Source organism: Pseudophryne corroboree, chromosome 2 (genome assembly GCF_028390025.1).
Source record: "Pseudophryne corroboree isolate aPseCor3 chromosome 2, aPseCor3.hap2, whole genome shotgun sequence".
NCBI classification, from domain to species: Eukaryota; Metazoa; Chordata; class Amphibia; order Anura; family Myobatrachidae; genus Pseudophryne; species Pseudophryne corroboree.
In genome coordinates, this window is record NC_086445.1 from 929,384,387 (window position 1) to 929,408,848 (window position 24,462).

General features: G+C 46.0%; 1 protein-coding gene across 15 annotated transcripts in view; it reads left to right on the plus strand.

The window, feature by feature from the left end:
• Positions 1–24,462, plus strand: part of TSPOAP1 (TSPO associated protein 1) — a 941,658-nt gene that overhangs the window by 370,873 nt on the left and 546,323 nt on the right. The window lies entirely within an intron of this gene.

Genomic DNA, 24,462 nt, shown 5'->3' on the forward strand with positions numbered 1-24,462 from the left:
ACAGTTGGTTCCTATAACTCGTCTGCCCTTCTTGGGTATGATTCTGGATAGATACAGACCAGAAATGGGTTTACCTTCAGATAGAGAATGCCCAGGAACTCATGACTCTAGTCAGGGACCTATTGAAACCAAGACAGGTGTCAGTGCATCACTGCACTCGAGTTCTGGGAAAAACATTCCCTTAGGCAGGTTCCATGCAAGGACTTCAAATGGGACCTACTGGACAAGTGGTCCGGATCACATCTACAGATTCATCAGTTGATCACCCTATCCCCCAGGGCCAGGGTATCTCTCATGTGGTGGCTGCAGAGTGCTCACCTTCTAGAGGGCTGCAGATTCGGCATTCAGGACTGGATCCTGGTGACCACGGACGCGAGCCTCCGAGGCTGGGGAGCAGTCACACAGGGAAGAAATTTCCAAGGTCTTTGGTCAAGTCAAGAGACTTGTCTTCACATCAACATATTGGAACTAAGGGCCATATACAACGCCCTACGTCAAGTGGAGACCTTTCTTCGCGACCAACCAGTTCTGGTCCAGTCAGACAACGTCACCGCAGTAGCTCATGTAAACTGCCAAGGCAGCACAAGGAGCAGAGTGGCGATGGCGGAAGCCACCAGAATTCTTCGCTGGGCGGAGAATCATGTAAGAGCACTGTCAACAGTGTTCATTCTGGAAGTGAACAACTGGGAAGCAGACTTCCTCACCAGCCATACGTCCTGGAGAGTGGAGACTTCATCAGGAAGTCTTCGCACAGATTGTAGTTCAGTGGGGACTGCCACAGACAGACATGATGGCGTCCCGCCTCAACAAAAAGCTGCAGAGTTATTGCGCCTGGTCAAGAGACCCTCAGGCAGTAGCGGTAGACGCCCTAGTGACACTGTGGGTGTTCCAGTCAGTCTATGTATTTCCTCCTCTTCCTCTCATACCCAAGGGTTGAAAATAATAAGAAAAAGGAGGAGTGAGAACAATCCTCATTGTTCCATATTGGCCATGAAGGATCTGGTTTCCGGATCTGCAGGAAATGCTTACAGAAGATCAGTGGCCTCTTCCTCTAAGGCAGGACCTGTTGCAACAGGGCCCATGTCTGTTCCAAGACTTACCGCGGCTGCGTTTGATGAATGGCGGTTGATGGCCGGATCCTAGCGGAAAAAGGCATTCCGGATGAGGTCATTCCTACGCTGATAAAGGCTAGGAAGGACGTGACATCTAAACATTATCACCGTATATGACGAAAATATGTTTCTTGGTGTGAGGCCAGGAATGCTCCTGCGGAAGAATTCCATCTGGGCCGTTTCCTTCACTTCCTACAAACTGGAGTGAATTTGGGCCTGAAACTTAGGCTCCATTAGGGTTCAGATTTCGGCTCTATCCATTTTCTTTCAAAAAGAATTGGCTTCTCTCCCAGAAGTTCAGACTTTTGTGAAGGGAGTGCTGCATTTTCAGCCTCCTTTTGTACCTCTGGTGAAGCCCTGGGACCTTAACGTGGTGTTAAGTTTCCTTAAGTCACACTGGTTTGTACCACCTAAAACGGTAGAGTTAAAATATCTCACTTGGAAGGTGGTCATGTTATTAGCCTTGGCTTCGGCTAGGCAAGTGTCGGAATTGCGGCTTTGTTTCATAAAAGCCCCTATCTGGTTTTCCATGTCGATAGAGCGGAGTTGAGGACAATTCCTCAATTCCTGCCTAAGGTGTTATCATCCTTTCATATGAACCAGCCTATTGTGGAGCCTGTGGCTACGCGTGACTTGGAGGACTCTAAGTCCCTGGATGTGGTCAGGGCTTTGAAAATTTACGTAGCCAGAACGGCTAGAGTCAGAAAAACAGAATCACTGTTTGTCTTGTATGCTGCCAACAAGCTTGGCGCTCCTGCTTCAAAGCAGACTATTGCTCGCTGGATTTGTAACACCATTCAGCTTGCACATTCTGCGGCTGGACTGCCGCATCCTAAATCGGTAAAAGCCCATTCCACTAGGAAGGTGGGCTCTTTTTGGGCGGCTGCCCAAGGCGTCTTGGCATTACAGTTGTACCGAGCTGCTACTTGGTCAGGTTCAAACACTTTTGCTAAGTTCTACAAGTTTGATACCCTGGCTGAGGAGGACCTCTTCTTTGCTCAATCGGTGCTGCAGAGTCATCCGCACTCTCCCGCCCGTTTGGGAGCTTTGGTATAATCCCCATGGTCCTTACGGAGTCCCCAGCATCCTCTAGGACGTTAGAGAAAATAAGATTTTAAACCTACCGGTAAATCTTTTTCTTGTAGTCCGTAGAGGATGCTGGGCGCCCGTCCCAAGTGCGGACTATTACTGCAATACTTGTATATAGTTATTGCTTCAATAAGGGTTATGTTATAGTTGCTTCGGTCCTGAACTGATGCTATTTTGTTTCATACTGTTAACTGGGTAGTTTATCACAAGTTATACGGTGTGATTGGTGTGGCTGGTATGAATCTTGCCCTTGGATTAACAAAATCCTTTCCTCGTACTGTCAGTCTCCTCTGGGCACAGTTTCTCTAACTGAGGTCTGGAGGAGGGGCATAGAGGGAGGAGCCAGTGCTCACCCAGGTCTAAAGACTTTCTTAAAGTGCCCATGTCTCCTGCGGAGCCCGTCTATTCCCCATGGTCCTTACGGAGTCCCCAGCATCCTCTACGGACTACGAGAAAAAGATTTACCGGTATGTTTAAAATCTAATTTTTCCTTTGTTTAGTAATAGTTACAAAGGGAATTTATGATCATCTAACCACAAAATCAAGTTTTGTTTTTTTGTGGTTGCTGTTTAAATCAGTGTGTTGTTTCAAGTTTTGCATAATTACATGCTTTATTAATTTACTGGCTTGCTGGTACCAGAAATAAACTGTGCTTAATGGAGTTGGTCCTACTCGTCCCGCTTTATAGTCCACTTCTAATTACTAATTTCTCATTTTTATTTGCTGTATAATTTATTCTTTTATTTCTTCACTAGGCTTAACTGTTGAATTTATACTGTATCTGTAGAACGACAGAATAGCTTACTTAAAACGTATCTACTAGATAAGACCGCAATAAGAACTATTTTATTTAAGTCTTCAATGTTTTCTTGTGTGTTAAAAAAGCAGGTACAATGGACATAATTTTTAATTTTGCAAACAATATTCAACGCAGAATCTGCAGGGCTGGATTAATAATGGGACTGCACCCATCTCAAAATAGTCTCATCAGCAGTGTGGCAGCGACAGAGTAATAATGGGACAGGTGGGGGTAGCTACAGCTCTAGGCTGCCCCACGGAATTTGGCAGTGTTTTTCTTTTGTCTAATAGGATACAAAATGGCCAAGCGCAGCTGCTCTGGAAACTTAGCCACCCTGTCACTATTGCAGCCAGTGTGTTGTAGCACTGCCTACTCCATGTGACTCCTGTTTTCGCACTAGCACTCACTTGGTGGAAGCTTTATGCAGCAAGACTGTGACAAACCAGCAGCAGATGCCGTCAGGGAGGCACATGCATTCCAATAGTCAAGTAAACATATAAATATACTTGTTAAAATTGTTTTGTGTTCCTTGATAATACATTGCATATCAGAAGGCATTAATTAAGGGAGAATCATCTTGTATGCCATCCGATGGATTTATAGTTCTATAATTCAGTCACCGCTTGTCTGTATCTGATTGTACTCATTTAGTATATATATATATATATATATATATATATATTTATTTATTTATAGGACACTGACCAGGTACATAACTAGACGTAGGGGTACCTCCCTTGCCACTCACCTTGTGATCTCTGTTGGCAGCTGCTTCTTTAGGAGTGTGCTCCTGCAGGTAGTTCTGCAGTCCTCGCCAACACTCTCCTCACTGACTAATGCTGGGAGGAGGTGTGGCTGTGGTCTTGGTATGTTCCAACAGTCCCAGCATGGCCAGGCATCAGTGAGCAGAAACTGAGTCGGTCGCGAGAACAGATGTGATGAGAAAGAAACCGTCCACGGGCATCAGGAGGTGAGTGTGTAGGTGGCAGTGTAAGGGGAGTGTCGGGCCCCAGCTTCGCCTATGACTGTGGCGGTTTTCACAGAACACACCTATCTTCCTTCACCAGAGATTTTCTTCTAGTACCTCAGATAGTGACATAATAACCAAAAGAAATCAAATAAATGTGCAGTTTTTCTTCAGTGGTCAATAAAACAACTTATCTTTACCTCTCATCTGACCAGGTTCCATCTGGATAGTCCTGATTTTGTTGTATTGTCATGATTAGCCAGGAGCTTGTTCCATAATAAAGGACAGTTGGGATGTATTCCCACTCTTCACTTTTGTTACATATTGCATGAACATGGAGAGAGATGTATGCTGTTAGCGTTTGGTGCCATATATGGCACTGGCCACACTCTCACCGCTTCTCACGATCGGCCCTTTTCAGCACTTAATCTGGCCCTAGGTATCTGACATATTTATCATTCCTCATTGATTTATAAATGTAGATGTATATGTAGCTCTGTTCACTGGTTATGTCTAGCAGTGCCAAAATGGTGACCATCAACCACCACCACACCTAAAAAAACACCAACTCATCTGTAATCACCCTAGACCAGCAAAGCTTTATTTTCTAATGGCACAAGTGCAGCCACACTTAATATCACAATAACTTCCAAGAGCCCACAGGGGTCCCAAATTACCCCTGAACACTACTCTAAAAATCCCCTCATCCCTCCCTAAATAGCAATAATAAGGTCTTATTCCCTATTCACACAGCGTCATTCCTAAACCACTACACTACATTACAGACATCCGTATTAACCACCAAACTCTTCTCTAAATGTGCAAATTATCTTGCTGCAATACAGTATCTAAGAATCAGGACTGTCGCTGAAACTGGGACAGATGGAAGTACAGTATGCTGTGTTCAGCACAGTAAGTACATTTTTGTACAACAGCTTGGGGATAACTGATTTCTGTGCACTTGTTTGTCAGACTAATAAAAAATGTTTTTCCTTCTCAAATTCTATTGCAGCTATAATGATTAGGTTAACTACGTAGACTCCAGAGTGGAAATGGGCAAAAAACACTTCTAGAATGTGTATAATGTCACTTTTCATTTCCCTAGTGTCTTTTTCCTATTGTTTTTGTAGTGTCAGTGTAGGTGTTTTTAATCTTTTATATATGGGGTAGTTTGTAGGGTCCCAGTGATGCACCTGTGAGGGTATGCATCACTGGACTAGGACAGCTTCTATGGAAAGTACACACACACACACACACACACACACACACACACACACACACACACACACACACACACACACACACACACATTATGCATGGTGATGGCGCACACATTAAGTTCCTTCTGGGTTACAGATTTTATAGACTAGCAGTTAATAAATTACAACATGTACAGTTTGACTTATTGTGCCAGCAATATTTTTTGTAAGGAGCTTGAAACAATTCCCCAAAAAGTCACTTCAGTATTCTCCACACGCTCTAAATTACGGGCGGTCTGCCCAGCAAGCATTCGCCTAACGCCCGGCAGCCAAGACCCTCTGACACCCGGCATTTCTTACCGTCACTGTGTCTGTCCCCGTGGCTCGCCCCACAGCCCTAGTAATGTGCGCATCCCCTATCGTTCACCCGGCAAAGTTAACATGTATCCAGAGGAGAGGGATGCTGGCCGGAGCTCCGGATGTGACTGAAGACTGTCATGTCCAGAGCTCCGTCCAGCATCCCTCTTCGCCGGAAACATGTTAACTTTGGAGAGGGTGCAGGGCTGACGACAGCGCTAAGCGCTCTATCCGGCATGCGGGGACGCGCACAATGTGACGTTGACGGAGAGCAAATATCCCTCCCGCTACTTAAACGGAAGAGGCGTGCTGTCTGGGCGGGTACAGACGCCTGAACATATTGAAGAGAGTGGACATCCAGCATCTGCTCTCTGTTCCTTATCACTGTGCTGTATAAAATCAATTTTGTGGAGCTAGCAAGTGGGGGCAAAGAGCTCTGGTGTTTAAATATCTGAGTACGGTTTGTAGGGACAGTCGGTGTTCTGAAAAGGTGTTTAAAAAACAATTGTGCCAGTATCTGAAAGCCATTTAAAAAACAATTGTGCCAGCAAGTGGGGCGAAGCCATCTCTTCTTTATTTTTCTGAGAGCTGTTTGTGGGGGCAGTCACTAGTTTGAAAAGCTGTTTAAAAAACAATTGTGCCAGCAAGTGGGGCAAAGTCCTCTGTTGTATATTTTTCTGAGAGCTGTTTGTGGGGGCAGTCACTATTTTGAAAAGCTGTTTAAAAAACAATTGTCAGCAAGTGTGGCCAGTATCTGAAAGCTGTTTGAAAATTAATTGTGGTGCCAGCAAGTATGGACAGTATTTGGGAGCTCTTTGAAAAACAATTGTGCCAACACCAAGTGAGGCCAGGAGCTGTTAAAAAATAAATGTGTGTCTAGTCACCTGATTCCCATAATGAGTAAAAATTTTAATCAGAAAATAAAAATCTTAAATTAAAAAAAAAAAAAAAAAAATACGAACACAACAGCGGAATAGATTTCCAACAAGTGCACTGCAGACGAGGCTGGTCCATCTTCTGAATCACAGTCTGTTTCACATCAAAAATGTTTCTCTAAACATAGCACATCTGGAGTAAACAGTGACTGGTTTAAAACATTTCAGTGGTTGTTAGTAAAAGATAATGGAATGATGTGTTCCACTTATATAAAATATGGAAAGAGACCAGCCACAAATAAAGAAGTGACTTGGGTGACTATTCCTTGCAAAAGACTCCGAAAAGAACGTTTAATTGACCATGAGCAAATTAAATTACACACTGATTTGTGTTCAAATATGCTTCAGAAATGTGTTTTTGAAGAAACTGGGATAGGAGAAATTGAAAGATCCATTTCAGTTTTGATTAACTTGGAGAGAGATGCTTTTGTGGGAGCTTTAAGAACGATGTATTGGTTGGCAAAAAACAAACTACCACATTTACTTGAGCACTGTAAGGCTATGGGTTGTACATACTTATCCCATCTTGATACTGGAAAAAATGCAAATTACACTTCAGAAAGAATAATGCAAGAACTGCTGGACATCTTAGTTTCACAATTAAGATGTGAAATACTTAAACACTTAAATTCAGCAGAATATTTCAGTGTTGTGTTTGATGAAAACTATAGATATCTTTGTTTTGAAGCAGCTTATTATATACATTCAATGTTTTCCAATTTAAAAAAAATACTGTTCGTTTTATATCAACATGTAGTATAACTGATGGCAAAGCTGAAACTATAACAAAATAATTGAACAAATTGACAGTATAGGGTTGAAAAAAATCTAACTTGGTGGGCCTAATCTCTGATGGAGCAACGGTGATGATTGGGAAACACAAAGGGGTAGCAAAACTATTAAAAGATGAAAAAGGCGGGGTCATGGTCAACTGTAATTGTATAAGCCACCGTCTGGCACTTGCTAGTGCCCAACCAGCTGCTGAGGTGCCTTATTTAGTCAAATTTAATGTCATCTTAAGACAACTGTTTTTCTTTTTTCAAAATTCCCCAGCTAGAATGGCTGGGTTAACTGAAATGCAAACTATTCTGAACAGTCCTCACATTAAACTTAAAATGGCTGGTGACACTAGGTGGCTGTCTGACTTTGCTGTACAATCTTTAAGAGAATCCCTGGTGCGTGTCATTGCTGCACTGGAAAGAGAGACCACTGAGAGAAATGACATCACAACTGAAGGTTTAAGCAAATATATGAGAACATACAATTTTGTAGCTTCACTTATGATGCTTTCAGATGTGCTGCCTCATTTGTCTAAGTTGTCTAAAGTTTGGCAACGGCAAGATGTTAATTTAACAGAAATAGACCCTATCTTAAAAGCTACAAAACTATGCATAATGTAACTAAAAGACGCACCTGCTAATCATTTTAAAAACCTCCATCGACAGCTTGCTGGTGAATGGTCAGAACTTTGAGAAAACTGTTCCGATGCTAATGCTACTGCTTTTAAGAAAAATGTCTATGGTAAATACATAGAAAGTTATTAACCACCTAGAATCAAGATTTCCAGATATGCCAATCATATATCCTGTTTTTCAAGACTTTTCAATACAGAAAACCATGATCAAAATTACGCTTGTGAGTTTCTATTTGAGCATTATTCGAAAATGGAAGTCCCGCAATCTTAAATTATGAAAATACTAAATTAGAATGGGCTGTTGCATCAAAAGCATATTTTGGATCTGCACATAGTCTGAAAGGTATGATGGGAACCTCCAGGGTCTATATGAAGCACTAGGCATCTCAGCGGATATGGTGATCCAAATAAAAGCATGATCGGATAAGATTATGGGTTCAATATCTGGATCAATAACTTGGGAAAAAATAGATGTAGAAGTTAAAATATAATCAAAGCTAGAAAGTGTGCTTTGAGCAGCGATAAGTAAGTGTATTCCAACCGGATACCAACCGAGTCAGTGGACGTCTCAGTGTTGGGGAAACTTCCTTTCTCTGACGTCCTAAGTGGATGCTGGGGACTCCGTAAGGACCATGGGGAATAGCGGCTCCGCAGGAGACAGGGCACAAAAGTAAAAGCTTTAGGATCAGGTGGTGTGCACTGGCTCCTCCCCTATGACCCTCCTCCAAGCCTCAGTTAGGTTTTTGTGCCCGGCCGAGAAGGGTGCAATCTAGGTGGCTCTCCTAAAGAGCTGCTTAGAGTAAAAGTTTTGTTAGGTTTTTTATTTTCAGTGAGTCCTGCTGGCAACAGGCTCACTGCAATGAGGGACTTAGGGGAGAAGAAGTGAACTCACCTGCGTGCAGGATGGATTGGCTTCTTAGGTTACTGGACACTAGCTCCAGAGGGACGATCACAGGTACAGCCTGGATGGGTCACCGGAGCCGCGCCGCCGACCCCCTTGCAGATGCTGAAGAGAGAAGAGGTCCAGAAATCGGCGGCTGAAGACTTCCCAGTCTTCTTAAGGTAGCGCACAGCACTGCAGCTGTGCGCCATTGCTCTCAGCACACTTCACACCAACGGTCACTGAGGGTGCAGGGCGCTGGGGGGGGGCGCCCTGGGCAGCAATGAAAGTACCTATGCTGGCTAAAAATACATCACATATAGCCTCTGGGGCTATATGGATGTATTTAACCCCTGCCAGGTTGTCAGAAAAACGGGAGAAGAAGCCCGCCGAAAAGGGGGCGGGGCCTATTCTCCTCAGCACACAGCGCCATTTTCCTACACAGCTCCGCTGCTAGGAAGGCTCCCAGGCTCTCCCCTGCACTGCACTACAGAAACAGGGTTAAAACAGAGAGGGGGGGCATTTTGTGTGGCGATATTATAATATATTAAGATGCTATAAGGGAAAACACTTATATAAGGTTGTCCCTGTATAATTATAGCGTTTTGGTGTGTGCTGGCAAACTCTCCCTCTGTCTCCCCAAAGGGCTAGTGGGGTCCTGTCCTCTATCAGAGCATTCCCTGTGTGTGTGCTGTGTGTCGGTACGTGTGTGTCGACATGTATGAGGACGATGTTGGTGAGGAGGCGGAGCAATTGCCTGTAATGGTGATGTCACTCTCTAGGGAGTCGACACCGGAATGGATGGCTTATTTAGGGAATTACGTGATAATGTCAACACGCTGCAAGGTCGGTTGACGACATGAGACGGCCGGCAAACCAATTAGTACCTGTCCAGGCGTCTCAAACACCGTCAGGGGCTTTAAATCGCCCATTACCTCAGTCGGTCGACACAGACACGGACACTGACTCCAGTGTCGACGGTGAAGAAACAAACGTATTTTCCATTAGGGCCACACGTTACATGTTAAGGGCAATGAAGGAGGTGTTACATATTTCTGATACTACAAGTACCACAAAAAAGGGTATTGTGTGGGGTGTGAAAAAACTACCTGTAGTTTTTCCTGAATCAGATAGATTAAATGAAGTGTGTGATGATGCGTGGGTTTCCCCCGATAGAAAATTATTGGCGTTATACCCTTTCCCGCCAGAAGTTAGGGCGCGTTGGGAAACACCCCCTAGGGTGGATAAGGCGCTCACACGCTTATCAAAACAAGTGGCGTTACCGTCTCCAGATACGGCCGCCCTCAAGGAGCCAGCTGATAGGAGGCTGGAAAATATCCTAAAAAGTATATACACACATACTGGTGTTATACTGCGACCAGCGATCGCCTCAGCCTGGATGTGCAGCGCTGGGGTGGCTTGGTCGGATTCCCTGACTGAAAATATTGATACCCTTGACAGGGACAGTATTTTATTGACTATAGAGCATTTAAAAGATGCATTTCTATATATGCGAGATGCACAGAGGGATATTTGCACTCTGGCATCAAGAGTAAGTGCGATGTCCATGTCTGCCAGAAGATGTTTATGGACACGACAGTGGTCAGGTGCTGCAGATTCCAAACGGCACATGAAAGTATTGCCGTATAAAGGGGAGGAGTTATTTGGGGTCGGTCCATCGGACCTGGTGGCCACGGCAACAGCTGGAAAATCCACCTTTTTTACCCCAAGTCACATCTCAGCAGAAAAAGACACCGTCTTTTCAGCCTCAGTCCTTTCGACCCCATAAGGGCAAGCGGGCAAAAGGCCAGTCATATCTGCCCAGGGGTAGAGGAAAGGGAAGAAGACTACAGCAGGCAGCTCCTTCCCAGGAACAGAAGCCCTCCACCGCTTCTGCCAAGTCCTCAGCATGACGCTGGGGCCGTACAAGCGGACTCAGGTGCGGTGGGGGGTCGTCTCAAGAGTTTCAGCGCGCAGTGGGCTCACTCGCAAGTGGACCCCTGGATCCTACAAGTAGTATCCCAGGGGTACAGATTGGAAGTTCGAGACGTCTCCCCCTCGCAGGTTCCTGAAGTCGGCTTTACCAACGTCTCCCTCCGACAGGGAGGCAGTATTGGAAACAATTCACAAGCTGTATTCCCAGCAGGTGATAATCAAAGTACCCCTCCTACAACAAGGAAAGGGGTATTATTCCACACTATTTGTGGTACTGAAGCCAGACGGCTCGGTGAGACCTATTCTAAATCTGAAATCTTTGAACACTTACATACAAAGGTTCAAATCAAGATGGAGTCACTCAGAGCAGTGATAGCGAACCAGGAAGAAGGGGACTATATGGTGTCCCTGGACATCAAGGATGCTTACCTCCATGTCCCAATTTGCCCTTCTCACCAAGGGTACCTCAGGTTTGTGGTACAGAACTGTCACTATCAGTTTCAGACGCTGCCGTTTGGATTGTCCACGGCACCCCGGGTCTTTACCAAGGTAATGGCCGAAATGATGATTCTTCTTCAAAGAAAAGGCGTCTTAATTATCCCTTACTTGGACGATCTCCTGATAAGGGCAAGGTCCAGAGAACAGTTGGAGGTCGGAGTAGCACTATCTCAAGTAGTTCTACGACAGCACGGGTGGATTCTAAATATTCCAAAATCGCAGCTGATTCCGACGACACGTCTGCTGTTCCTAGGGATGATTCTGGACACAGTCCAGAAAAAGGTGTTTCTCCCGGAGGAGAAAGCCAGGGAGTTATCCGAGCTAGTTAGGAACCTCCTAGAACCAGGCCAAGTGTCAGTGCATCAATGCACAAGAGTCCTGGGAAAAATGGTGGCTTCTTACGAAGCGATTCCATTCGGCAGATTTCACGCAAGAATTTTTCAGTGGGATCTGCTGGACGAATGGTCCGGATCGCATCTTCAGATGCATCAGCGGATAATCCTGTCTCCAAGGACAAGGGTGTCTCTTCTGTGGTGGCTGCAGAGTGCTCATCTACTAGAGGGCAGCAGATTCGGCATTCAGGACTGGGTCCTGGTGACCACGGATGCCAGCCTGAGAGGCTGGGGAGCAGTCACACAGGGAAGAAATTTAAAGGAGTGTGGTCAAGTCTGGAGACTTCTCTCCACATAAATATACTGGAGCTAAGGGCAATTTACAATGCTCTGAGCCTAGGAAGACCTCTGCTTCAAAGTCAACCGGTGCTGATCCAGTCGGAGAACATCACGGCAGTCGCCCACGTAAACAGACAGGGCGGCACAAGAAGCAGGAGGGCAATGGCAGCAAGGATTCTTCGCTGGGCGAAAAATCATGTGATAACACTGTCAGCGGTGTTCATTCCGGGAGTGGACAACTGGGAAGCAGACTTCCTCAGCAGGCACGACCTCCACCCGGGAGAGTGGGGACTTCATCTGGAAGTCTTCCACATGATTGTGAACCGTTGGGAAAGACCAAAGGTGGACATGATGGCGTCCCGTCTGAACAAAAAACTGGACAGGTATTGCGCCAGGTCAAGAGACCCTCAGGCAATAGCAGGGACGCTCTGGTAACACTGTGGGTGTACCAGTCGGTGTATGTGTTCCCTCCTCTGCCTCTCATACCCAAGGTACTGAGAATTATAAGACGGAGAGGAGTAAGAACTATACTCGTGGCTCCGGATTGGCCAAGAAGGACTTGGTACCCGGAACTTCAAGAGATACTAAGAAGGGACTTGCTTCAGCAAGGATCATGTCTGTTCCAAGTCTTACCGCGGCTGCGTTTGACGGCATGGCGGTTGAACGCCGGATCCTAAGGGAAAAAGGCATTCCGGAAGAGGTCATCCCTACCCTGGTCAGAGCCAGGAAGGAGGTGACCGCACAACATTATCACCACATTTGGCGAAAATATGTTGCATGGTGTGAGGCCAGGAAGGCCCCACGGAGGAATTTCAACTCGGTCGATTCCTGCATTTCCTGCAAACAGGAGTGTCTATGGGCCTCAAATCGGGGTCCATTAAGGTTCAAATTTCGGCCCTGTCGATTTTCTTCCAGAAAGAATTGGCTTCAGTTCCTGAAGTCCAGGAGTTTGTCAGGGGAGTACTGCATATACAACCCCCTTTTGTGCCTCCAGTGGCACTGTGGGATCTCAACGTAGTTCTGGGATTCCTCACATCACATTGGTTTAAACCGCTCAAATCTGTGGATTTGAAATATCTCACATGGAAAGTGACCATGCTGTTGGCCCTGGCCTCGGCCAGGCGAGTGTCAGAATTGGCGGCTTTGTCTCACAAAAGCCCATATCTGATTGTCCATTCGGACAGGGCAGAGCTGCGGACTCGTCCCCAGTTTCTCCCTAAGGTGGTGTCAGCGTTTCACCTGAACCAGCTTATTGTGGTACCTGCGGCTACTAGGGACTTGGAGGACTCCAAGTTGCTAGATGTTGTCAGGGCCCTGAAAATATATGTTTCCAGGACGGCTGGAGTCAGGAAAACTGACTTGCTGTTATCCTGTATGCACCCAACAAACTGGGTGCTCTTGCTTCTAAGCAGACGATTGTTAGTTGGATGTGTAGTACAATTCAGCTTGCACATTCTGTGGCAGGCCTGCCACAGCCAAAATATGTAAATGCCCATTCCACAAGGAAGGTGGGCTCATCTTGGGCGGCTGCCCGAGGGGTCTCGGCTTTACAACTTTGCCGAGCTGCTACTTGGTCAGGGGCAAACACGTTTGCAAAATTCTACAAATTTGATACCCTGGCTGAGGAGGACCTGGAGTTCTCTCATTCGGTGCTGCAGAGTCATCCGCACTCTCCCGCCCGTCTGGGAGCTTTGGTATAATCCCCATGGTCCTTACGGAGTCCCCAGCATCCACTTAGGACGTCAGAGAAAATAAGAATTTACTTACCAATAATTCTATTTCTCGTAGTCCGTAGTGGATGCTGGGCGCCCATCCCAAGTGCGGATTGTCTGCAATACTTGTACATAGTTATTGTTAACTAAAACGGGTTATTATTGTTGTGAGCCATCTTTTCAGAGGCTCCGCTGTTATCATGCTGTTAACTGGGTTCAGATCACAGGTTGTACAGTGTGATTGGTGTGGCTGGTATGAGTCTTACCCGGGATTCAAAATCCTTCCTTATTGTGTACGCTCGTCCGGGCACAGTATCCTAACTGAGGCTTGGAGGAGGGTCATAGGGGGAGGAGCCAGTGCACACCACCTGATCCTAAAGCTTTTACTTTTGTGCCCTGTCTCCTGCGGAGCCGCTATTCCCCATGGTCCTTACGGAGTCCCCAGCATCCACTACGGACTACGAGAAATAGAATTATCGGTAAGTAAATTCTTATTTTCTAACTGTGGTGGCAGTAAGATTGAAATCACCACCTAAAATAATAATTTTATATAGGTATGGCAAAGACTGAACCATAATCTTCTGGAAAAACTCTTTGGAAAATACATTAGGGGCGTATATATTGCAAATACATAACCTCAAATTTGCGATAGACCAATAAGAACAAACGGCCCATCAGGGTCAGAATATGGAGTATGAACTTCAGAAGAGAGACAATTCGTAGCCAGATCACTGCTTCCCTTGCTTTAGAGGTATAAATGGTGAGCCCAAAGCTTAAGTACTTCAGTCGCCACTAAGTGGGTCTCCTGTAATAGGGCAACCTCTACTCTCAATTTACACAGGTAAAGCACCACTTTTTCAGCTTTTTTGGGAAATTGAACCCACCTATAGTCCATGAGCAGATTTTCATCTATAGGTCACAGCAATATGGAAAAAGAAACAAACACCCATGGGCTATTCTAAAAGGAGCCAACCCAGGTGTACCCACCAATACACCTAGGAGCCTTTAAACAGAGGAGGGGGCCCGTGTGCGCCTCCAGGTGGGCCCCCTTCTCTGCATGACACATTAGTCTCTGGCATTGTGCCGGAGTCTTCTGCACATGTTCAGGTCTCCGGCAACGTGGCGCCTGCCATGTTCCGTAGACCTATTTGAGTACTGCAGACGCGTGGTGGCCATTTTAGATGTGATTTTTTGCGGTGTCTGCATCACCCAGCGATGGACTCCGGAAGGTGAGTGCAGTGTGGGTCCCCCTGGACCCAGGGGCCCATGTGCAATGCACACATTGCACCCATTATAGAAACTCCAGTGAATACACCCTCAATAGTAAGGACACTAACCTGGACCCGACAACTTGCCAACCAGTGACAAGGAGTATGGAGAGAAGACAAATCCGTAAAATAAAAAACATAAAATAAGAAAACAAAAGAATAAAAACAACAAAAAAATAAGTTGAGCATCCTAAGGATACCACCTAACATTTTGTAGAATAACTTCCTGTTGGAAGGAGTAAATGTTTAAAACAGTACCAATCAAACTGTTAATATTGCAGGTCCCAAAGAGGACCACAACTAATGGATAAATCAGTATAATTACATTACAACAGGGCTTATACCCAAGAAAACTAACTGACCTACCACTTAAAATCAGTCCACCAAGGTAGAACGGACGACAACTAACGCATATTGCTAAAATAATGTTGGGAAAAACTAAAAGCATAAAAGGAAGCTGCACACAAGCTGTAGAAATAAAAAACACCCACAAACTCTTAGTGCAACAGTATGGTGGCAAGTGTCCGCAAAAGACAAAACAAGCTGACAACTAGTTATAAGATCTAAACTGTTTCTCAAACAAAGCGTATCACTCAGGTATCTAGGCTTGGTCACTTTCCATCTCCCTTAGCAGCCTCGGCTAGGAAAGCAGTGGCGCGCCCTCAGGTGTCATGAAATCTTGGAAGGAAAAAGTTGGAGCCGGGCAGGATACAATAAGGCAAATTTAGGATGGCCTTTAATAAGACGAGCACAGACCACAGAGAACACTTGCTGAGCACGGGTGACCTCCGCCAAATAATCCTGAAAAAAACAAACGTTTATGCTGTTCCTAAGTCAAGGAGCATTTTTTCCTGGAAGCAGTCCAAATCTGTTCCTTTTGAAGGATATTTAGACATCTGAAGATTATCACTCTGGGGTCTAACATTCACCTTATCCCTAGTCAAAATACACTTCTTTTCATAGGTTTACATCAATATGCACATTCCTGTAACAGCCAAACATCATAAATTCCACTAATTTGAAATCACTTTCAAGGTCACCTACTTTCCAGCCTTTCTTTTCAGCTAACATGGCTGTTCTCAGGAAACAGGAAGTTGAGGTTAGGCCTTATGTGGATGACATCCTTGTGGAAGGAAATTTTGGAGTTCGTTCCTTAAGATAGGACAACTCAAGTGGTGATGTACCTACAAGAACATTGATGATTCATCAATAATACGAAAAGTCATCTGGTGCCTTCTCAACTACTGCAGTTCTTGGGAGTATATTATAGGTGCAGCATATGCCATATCCAGTCTCTACAACTAACCTATGGCCCTGTCCTCCATCTTTTGGGTGTGTTTTCATACATTAGCCGCATTCTCACCTGAGCAAGGTGGACTTTTTTAGTCCGTTTCTGGCACCAGAAACTTGTGTATCCACACTCTGATGTCCTCTCTTTGAGGACATGGAGATTGAGGACATTGCTTAAAACAAAGGAGTCTCCGACAAACTGTAACAAAAATATGTTGACAAGTATTCCATCAATGCCTTAACTAAATATCTTAATGATACCATTACACAGATTCATGGTCTTCTTCGGGATGGATTAGACAAGAGACTCTGTATGACTACCTTAAATTATTATTATCCTTTATTTATATGGTGCCACAAGCGTTCCGCAGCACCTAACAAAGTACATAAACCAATGAGCAAAACAAGAAAACAGCAACTGACAGTACAAAACTATGCTAAATTCATGTGTCTGAATTTAGTATTTATCTGGACACCATATTGCATAGTTGCCTACCCTCCCTCATTCTGCAGGAGACTCCCTGAAATAGCAGCAGTCTCCCTCGCTCCCTGAATAGTCCATCAATCTCCCTCATTGTACCTTACCCCCATTATGCAGCTATTACATTCTTGGGGGAAAAAAGAAATCAGAGCTACATACATTCAAATGGGATCATTAGTGCCATTTCCTTGCATTGGTTATAAGGCACAATGATCCCTATGGCCACTTACAGTATATGGAAGCTCTTGTTAAACACAATACACGAACAAATCCTGCAAAATATCAGTGTCTTTTCTTCAACAAATAGATCTTACTAACTTTAGGGCTCATTTACATTTGGATGTAAGTCATTTTCATGACACGCCTCTCCGATGTAGCAGTACGCGTCCGCGCTGATAGGTGTTACTTTCACAATCTCCCTGAAATGCTTTTTCAAAAGTAGGCAAGTATGCCATATTGTATCTGACACGGGGCTTATAGTGCTCCAGGAGAGGTGGTGGAACTCATTTCCCCCACCACTTCCCCCCCACACCTCCCATTAGGCAGAGCCGGGGCCAGTGCTAGGGTGTTTGGTATCCCTCTGCAAACTATACACCTTTTTTGCATTACCTCCTATACTTTATAAAGGGACAGTAGTCTCACAAGGAAAGGGCGTGGTCACACAATTTAAATTATGCCACACAGTAGCATCACCGCTGGTAGTGCCCCTGAATTACTGTGCTAGGCCGTGGAGGAGGTGGAACTATTCTAACTACAATTCCAGGTATTGGAACTCCGTTCCACCTCGTTCCACCCCCTTTAACCTCTGATCTGACAACCTTATTTTTTCAATGATAAAGAGAATTAGACATCTTATAAAGCCTTTCTCTGACGTCCTAGTGGATGCTGGGGACTCCGTAAGGACCATGGGGGATAGCGGCTCCGCAGGAGACTGGGCACAAAAGTAAAGCTTTAGAACTACCTGGTGTGCACTGGCTCCTCCCCCTATGACCCTCCTCCAAGCCTCAGTTAGATTTTTGTGCCCGAACGAGAAGGGTGCACACTAGGTGGCTCTCCTGAGCTGCTTAGTGAAAAGTTTAGTTTTAGGTTTTTTATGTTCAGTGAGACCTGCTGGCAACAGGCTCACTGCATCGAGGGACTAAGGGGAGAAGAAGCGAACTCACCTGCGTGCAGAGTGGATTGGGCTTCTTAGGCTACTGGACATTAGCTCCAGAGGGACCGATCACAGGCCCAGCCATGGATAGGTCCCAGAGCCGCGCCGCCGGCCCCCTTACAGAGCCAGAAGACAGAAGAGGTCCGGAAAATCGGCGGCAGAAGACGTCCTGTCTTCAACAAGGTAGCGCACAGCACTGCAGCTGTGCGCCATTGCTCTCAGCACACTTCACACTCCGGTCACTGAGGGTGCAGGGCGCTGGGGGGGGGGCGCCCTGAGACGCAATAAAAACACCTTGGATGGCAAAAAAATGCATCACATATAGCTCCTGGGCTATATGGATGAATTTAACCCCTGCCAGAATACACAGAAAAACGGGAGATAAGGCCGCCGAGAAGGGGGCGGAGCCTATCTCCTCAGCACACTGGCGCCATTTTCCCTCACAGCTCCGTTGGAGGGAAGCTCCCTGGCTCTCCCCTGCAGTCACTACACTACAGAAAGGGTTAAAAAAGAGAGGGGGGCACTAATTACGCGCAGTATTAAAAATACAGCAGCTATAAGGGGAAAAAAACATATATAAGGTTATCCCTGTATATATATAGCGCTCTGGTGTGTGCTGGCAAACTCTCCCTCTGTCTCCCCAAAGGGCTAGTGGGGTCCTGTCCTCTATCAGAGCATTCCCTGTGTGTGTGCTGTGTGTCGGTACGTTTGTGTCGACATGTATGAGGAGGAAAATGATGTGGAGGCGGAGCAAATTGCCTGTAATAGTGATGTCACCCCCTAGGGGGTCGACACCTGAGTGGATGAACTGTTGGAAGGAATTACGTGACAGTGTCAGCTCTGTATAAAAGACAGTGGTTGACATGAGACAGCCGGCTACTCAGCTTGTGCCTGTCCAGACGTCTCATAGGCCGTCAGGGGCTCTAAAGCGCCCGTTACCTCAGATGGCAGATATAGACGCCGACACGGATACTGACTCGTGTCGATGGTGAAGAGACAAATGTGACTTCCAGTAGGGCCACACGTTACATGATTGAGGCAATGAAAAATGTTTTACACATTTCTGATAATACGAGTACCACCAAAAAGGGGTATTATGTTCGGTGAGGAAAAACTACCTGTAGTTTCCCTGAATCTGAGAAATTAAATGAGGTGTGTGATGATGCGTGGGTTTCCCCCGATAACAACTGATAATTTCTAAAATGTTATTGGCATTATATCCTTTCCCGCCAGAGGTTAGGGTGCGTTGGGAAACACCCCCTAGGGTGGATAAAGCGTTCACACGCTTGTAAGAACAAGGGCTCTACCCTCTCCTGAGATGGCCGCCCTTAAGGATCCTGCTGATAGAAAGCAGGAGAGTATCCTAAAATGTATTTACACACATACTGGTATTATACTGCGACCAGCAATCGCCTCAGCCTGGATGTGCAGTGCTGGGTTGGCGTGGTCGGATTCCCTGACTGAAAATATTGATACCCTAGATAGGGACAGTATATTATTGTCTATAGAGCATTTAAAAGATGCATTTCTAGATATGCGTGATGCACAGCGGAATATTTGCCGACTGGCATCAAGTCTAAGTGCGTTGTCCATTTCTGCCAGTAGAGGGTTATGGACACGACAGTGGTCAGGTGAGGCGGAGGTGGCCACGGCAACAGCTGGGAAATCCACGTTTGTACCCCAGGTCGCCTCTCAACATAAGAAGACGCCGTATTATCAGGCGCAGTCCTTTCGTGGGCAAGCGGGCAAAAGGTTCCTCATTTCTGCCCCGTGACAGAGGGAGAGGAAAAAGGCTGCAGAAATCAGCCAGTTCCCAGGAACAGAATCCCTCTCCCGCCTCTGCCAAGCCCTCAGTATGACGCTGGGGCTTTACAAGCAGAATCAGGCACGGTGGGGGCCCGTCTCAATGAATTTCAGCGCGCAGTGGGCTCACTCGCAATTAGACCTCTGGATCCTTCAGGTGATATCTCAGGGGTACAAATTGGAATTCGAGACGTCTCCCCCTCGCCGTTTCCTAAAGTCGGCTTTACCGATGTCTCCCTCTGACAGGGAGGCAGTTTTGGAAGCCATTCACAAGCTGTATTCCCAGCAGGTGATAATCAAGGTACCCCTCCTGCAACAGGGAAAGGGGTATTATTCCACACGGTTGTGGTACCGAAGCCGGACGGCTCGGTGAGACCGAGTCTAAATCTAAAATCTTGAACACTTACATACGGAGGTTCAAATTCAAGATTGAGTCACTCAGAGCAGTGATTGCGAACCTGGAAGAAGGGGACTACATGATGTCTCGGGACATCGAGGATGCTTACCTTCATGTCCCAATTTACCCTTCTCACCAAGGGTACCTCAGGTTTGTGGTACAGAACTGTCACTATCAGTTTCAGACGCTGCCGTATGGATGTTCCACGGCACCCCGGGTCTTTATCAAGGTAATGGCCGAAATGATGATACTCCTTCGAAGGAAGGGAGTTTTAGTTATCCCTTACTTGGACGATTCCCTGATAAGGGTAAGATCCAGGGAACAGTTGGAGGTCGGTGTAGCACTATCTCAGGTAGTGTTGCGGCAGCACGATTGGATTCTCAATATTCCAAAATCGCAGCTGATTCCAACGACTCGTCTTCTGTTCCTAGGGATGATCCTGGACACAGTCCAGAAAAAGGTGTTTCTCCCGGAGGAGAAAGTCAGGGAGTTATCCGAGCTAGTCGGGAACCTCCTATAACCGAGCCAAGTCTCAGTACATCAATGAAAGGGTTCTGGTAAAAATGGTGACTTCCTACGAAGCAATCCCATTCGGCAGATTCCACGCAAGAACTTTCCAGTGGGACCTGCTGGACAAATGGTCCGGGTCGCATCTTCAGATGCATCAGCGGATAACCCTGTCACCAAGCACAAGGGTGTCTCTCCTGTGGTGGTTGCAGAGTGCTCATCTTCTAGAGGGCCGCAGATTCGGCATTCAGGACTGGGTCCTGGTGACCACGGATGTCAGCCTGCGAGGCTGGGGAGCAGTCACACAGGGAAGGAATTTCCAGAGCTTATGGTCAAGCCTGGAGACATCACTTCACATAAATATCCTGAAGCTAAGGGCCATTTACAATGCTCTAAGCTCAGCAAGACCTCTGCTTCAAGGTCACCCGGAGTTGATCCATTCGGACAACATCACGGCAGTCACCCACGTAAACAGACAGGGTGACACAAGAAGCAGGAGGGCAAGGCAGAAGCTGCAAGGATTCTTCGCTGGGCGGAAAATCATGTGATAGCACTGTCAGCAGTATTCATTCCGGGAGTGGACAACTGGGAAGCAGACTTCCTCAGTAGACACGACCTCCACCCGGGAGAGTGGGGACTTCACCCAGAAGTCTTCCACATGTTTATAAAACTCGACAAGTATTGCGCCAGGTCAAGGGACCCTCAGGCAATAGCTGTAGACGCTCTGGTAACACAGTGGGTGTACCAGTCAGTGTATGTGTTCCCTCCTCTGCCTCTCATACCCAAGGTACTGAGAATTATAAGATGGAGAGGAGTAAGCACTATATTCGTGGCTCCGGATTGGCCAAGAGGGACTTGGTAACCGGAACTTCAAGAGATGCTCACGGAGGATCCGTGGCCTCTACCTCTAAGAAGGGACCTGCTCCAGCAAGGACCCTGTCTGTTCCAAGACTTACCGCGGCTGCGTTTGACGGCATGGCGGTTGAACGCCGGATCCTGAAGGAGATAGGCATTCCGGATGAAGTCATTCCTATCCTGATCAAAGCCAGGAAAGATATAACCGCAAAACATTATCACCGCATTTGGCAAAAATATGTTGCGTGGTGCGAGGCCAGTAAGGCCCCGACGGGGGAATTTTTCAACTAGGTCGATTCCTACTTTTCCTGAAAACAGGAGTGTCTATGGGCCTGAAATGGGGGTCCATTAAGGTTCAAATTTCGGCCCTGTCAATTTTCTTCCAAAAAGAACTAGCTTCAGTCCCTGAAGTTCAGACGTTTGTGAAAGGGGTACTGTATATACAGCCTCCTTTTGTGCCTCCAGTGGCACCTTGGGATCTAAATGTAGTTTTTGGGTTCCAAAAGTCACATTGGTTTGAACCACTTAAATCTGTGGAGTTAAAATATCTCACATGGAAAGTGGTCATGCTGTTGGCCCTGGCCTGGGCCAGGTGCGTGTCAGAATTGGCGGCTTTGTCCTGTAAAAGCCCTCATCTGATTTTCCATTCGGACAGGGCGGAATTGAGGACTTGTCCTCAGTTTCTCCCTAAGGTGGTTTTCAGCGTTTCACCTGAATCAACCTATTGTGGTGCCTGCGGCTACTAGGGACTTGGAGGACTCCAAGTTGCTAGACGTTGTCAGGGCCCTGAAAATATAGGTTTCCAGGACGGCTGGAGTCAGAAAATCTGACTCGTTGTTTATTCTGTATGCACCCAACAAGCTGGGTGCTCCTGCTTCTAAACAGACTATTGCTCGTTGGATTTGTAGTACAATTCAGCTTGCACATTCTGTGGCAGGCCTGCCACAGCCAAAATCTGTAAAAGCCCATTCCACAAGGAAGGTGGGCTCATCTTGGGCGGCTGCCCGAGGGGTCTCGGCTTTACAACTTTGCCGAGCAGCTACTTGGTCAGGGGCAAACACGTTTGCTAAATTCTACAAATTTGATACCCTGGCTGAGGAGGACCTGGAGTTCTCTCATTTGGTGCTGCAGAGTCATCCGCACTCTCCCGCCCGTTTGGGAGCTTTGGTATAATCCCCATGGTCCTTACAGAGTCCCCAGCATCCACTAGGACTTCAGAGAAAATAAGAATTTACTTACCGATAATTCTATTTCTCGTAGTCCGTAGTGGATGCTGGGCGCCCATCCCAAGTGCGGATTGTCTGCAATACTGGTACATAGTTATTGTTACCAAAAAAATCGGGTTATTGCTGTAGTGAGCCATCTTTTCTAGAGGCTCCTCTGTTATCATGCTGTTAACTGGGTTTAGATCACAAGTTATATGGTGTGATTGGTGTGGCTGGTATGAGTCTTACCCGAGATTCAAAATCCTTCCTTATTGTGTACGCTCGTCCGGGCACAGTATCCTAACTGAGGCTTGGAGGAGGGTTATAGGGGGAGGAGTCAGTGCACACCAGGTAGTTCTAAACCTTTACTTTTGTGCCCAGTCTCCTGTGGAGCCGCTATCCCCCATGGTCCTGACGGAGTCCCCAGCATCCACTACGGACTACGAGAAATAGAATTATCGGTAAGTAAATTCTTATTTTTGCATCACCCTGGGATCTTAGTAAAGTTCTGGATACTCTAACATTTGCTCCCTTTGAGCCTTTGAAAGATGTCATCCTCAAATGGCTCACACTTATGGTGTTGTTTTTGTTTGCATGCTTTGTGGTGTAAAGAGCATTATTTTATTTTTTTTAACATTTATTTTATCAAAGTGGTATTGCAAACTACCAAAGATAATTTCCTCATTTCAAATTTTTTGGGAACTCTTACTGCCATCTTTATGCTCTCGAACAACTAACGGATAAGGATGATTATGTAGCCTGGATCTTGTCATGGCAATTTCTGTTTACTCCTCATGAACCAAAAAATTCCGTCAGATCTCTGTCCTTCATGTCAGACTTCATCTAGGGCATACTCCAAAGTATATTTTTGCAAGGTGGTTTAATGAGGTCAGTGTTAAGACTTTGCAGGGAATCAGATGTGAGGCGCCAGAAGTCACAAGGGCAAATTAGATAACGCAGTAGCAACACTGGTCACACATGGCTCTGACTTCAGAAATCTATGCAAAGAAGCAGTATATTCATCTCTCCAAGTCTTGACCAGACAGTATTTTCTGGATGTAATCTCTTCTACTGCGGCTCTGTTTGGAAGAGAAATCCTTCAAGCAGTTAATCAGTAAAACTTCCTTTTGTTGCATTTCCTTTGCAGTATTGGGGCCAAATGTAATAGAGTGAAAGTTTCAGAAAGTGAGAGATGTGGTAAGGTTTTTCAGTTTTTTTTAAGTGGCAATCATTAAAACCAGGTTGATCTTGCTGTGTAAATGATTGCCACTTTTTAAAAAAACTGCAAAACCTTACCAAATCCCTCACTTTTTGAAACTCTCACTATTACATTTGGCCCCTCATCATGGCTGCGATGGAGCTTGAGATGAAAATAATTAGAGAATTATTACTTTTGATTTCATTTCCTTGAAATACTGCGTGGCAAGCTAATCAGGGCTGTATTAAGCCTTTAGGGGGCCTGGATCACAAAGGACAGCAGGGCCCACTCCTAATTCTCTGGGCCTTCCCCTCTTTACAGCAGTGCCTGGATCTCAGCTGCCTTTACTTCACCAGTGCCGGGGATGCCATTACTCACTGCAGCAAAGGACAGTGGTCACCGACAGGTGTCGTCTGAGCTTCCCTCACAGTGAAATCCGAAGCAGCTGAACTTGTAACTTGTGGATAGGCTATAGTGCCTGGCGGCTGCTGTGCATCAACAGAGAAGGCGTCGAGTACTCCGGCCGATGAGCACCCTTAGAGAGGGGGGCACAGTGTCCCTGTGCCCCCCATCTCTATCTATCCTAATCCGACAATGAGGCCAATATACCCATTCGTATTGTCTGTCTGTTTTTTTTTGGGACAGCTTGGGAAAATAGTCAGAGGCACTAGTGGGAAGGAGGAGTCATTATATACTTAATGGAGGTATAGCTTTTTCCTGTTTCTGTTCACCGGTCT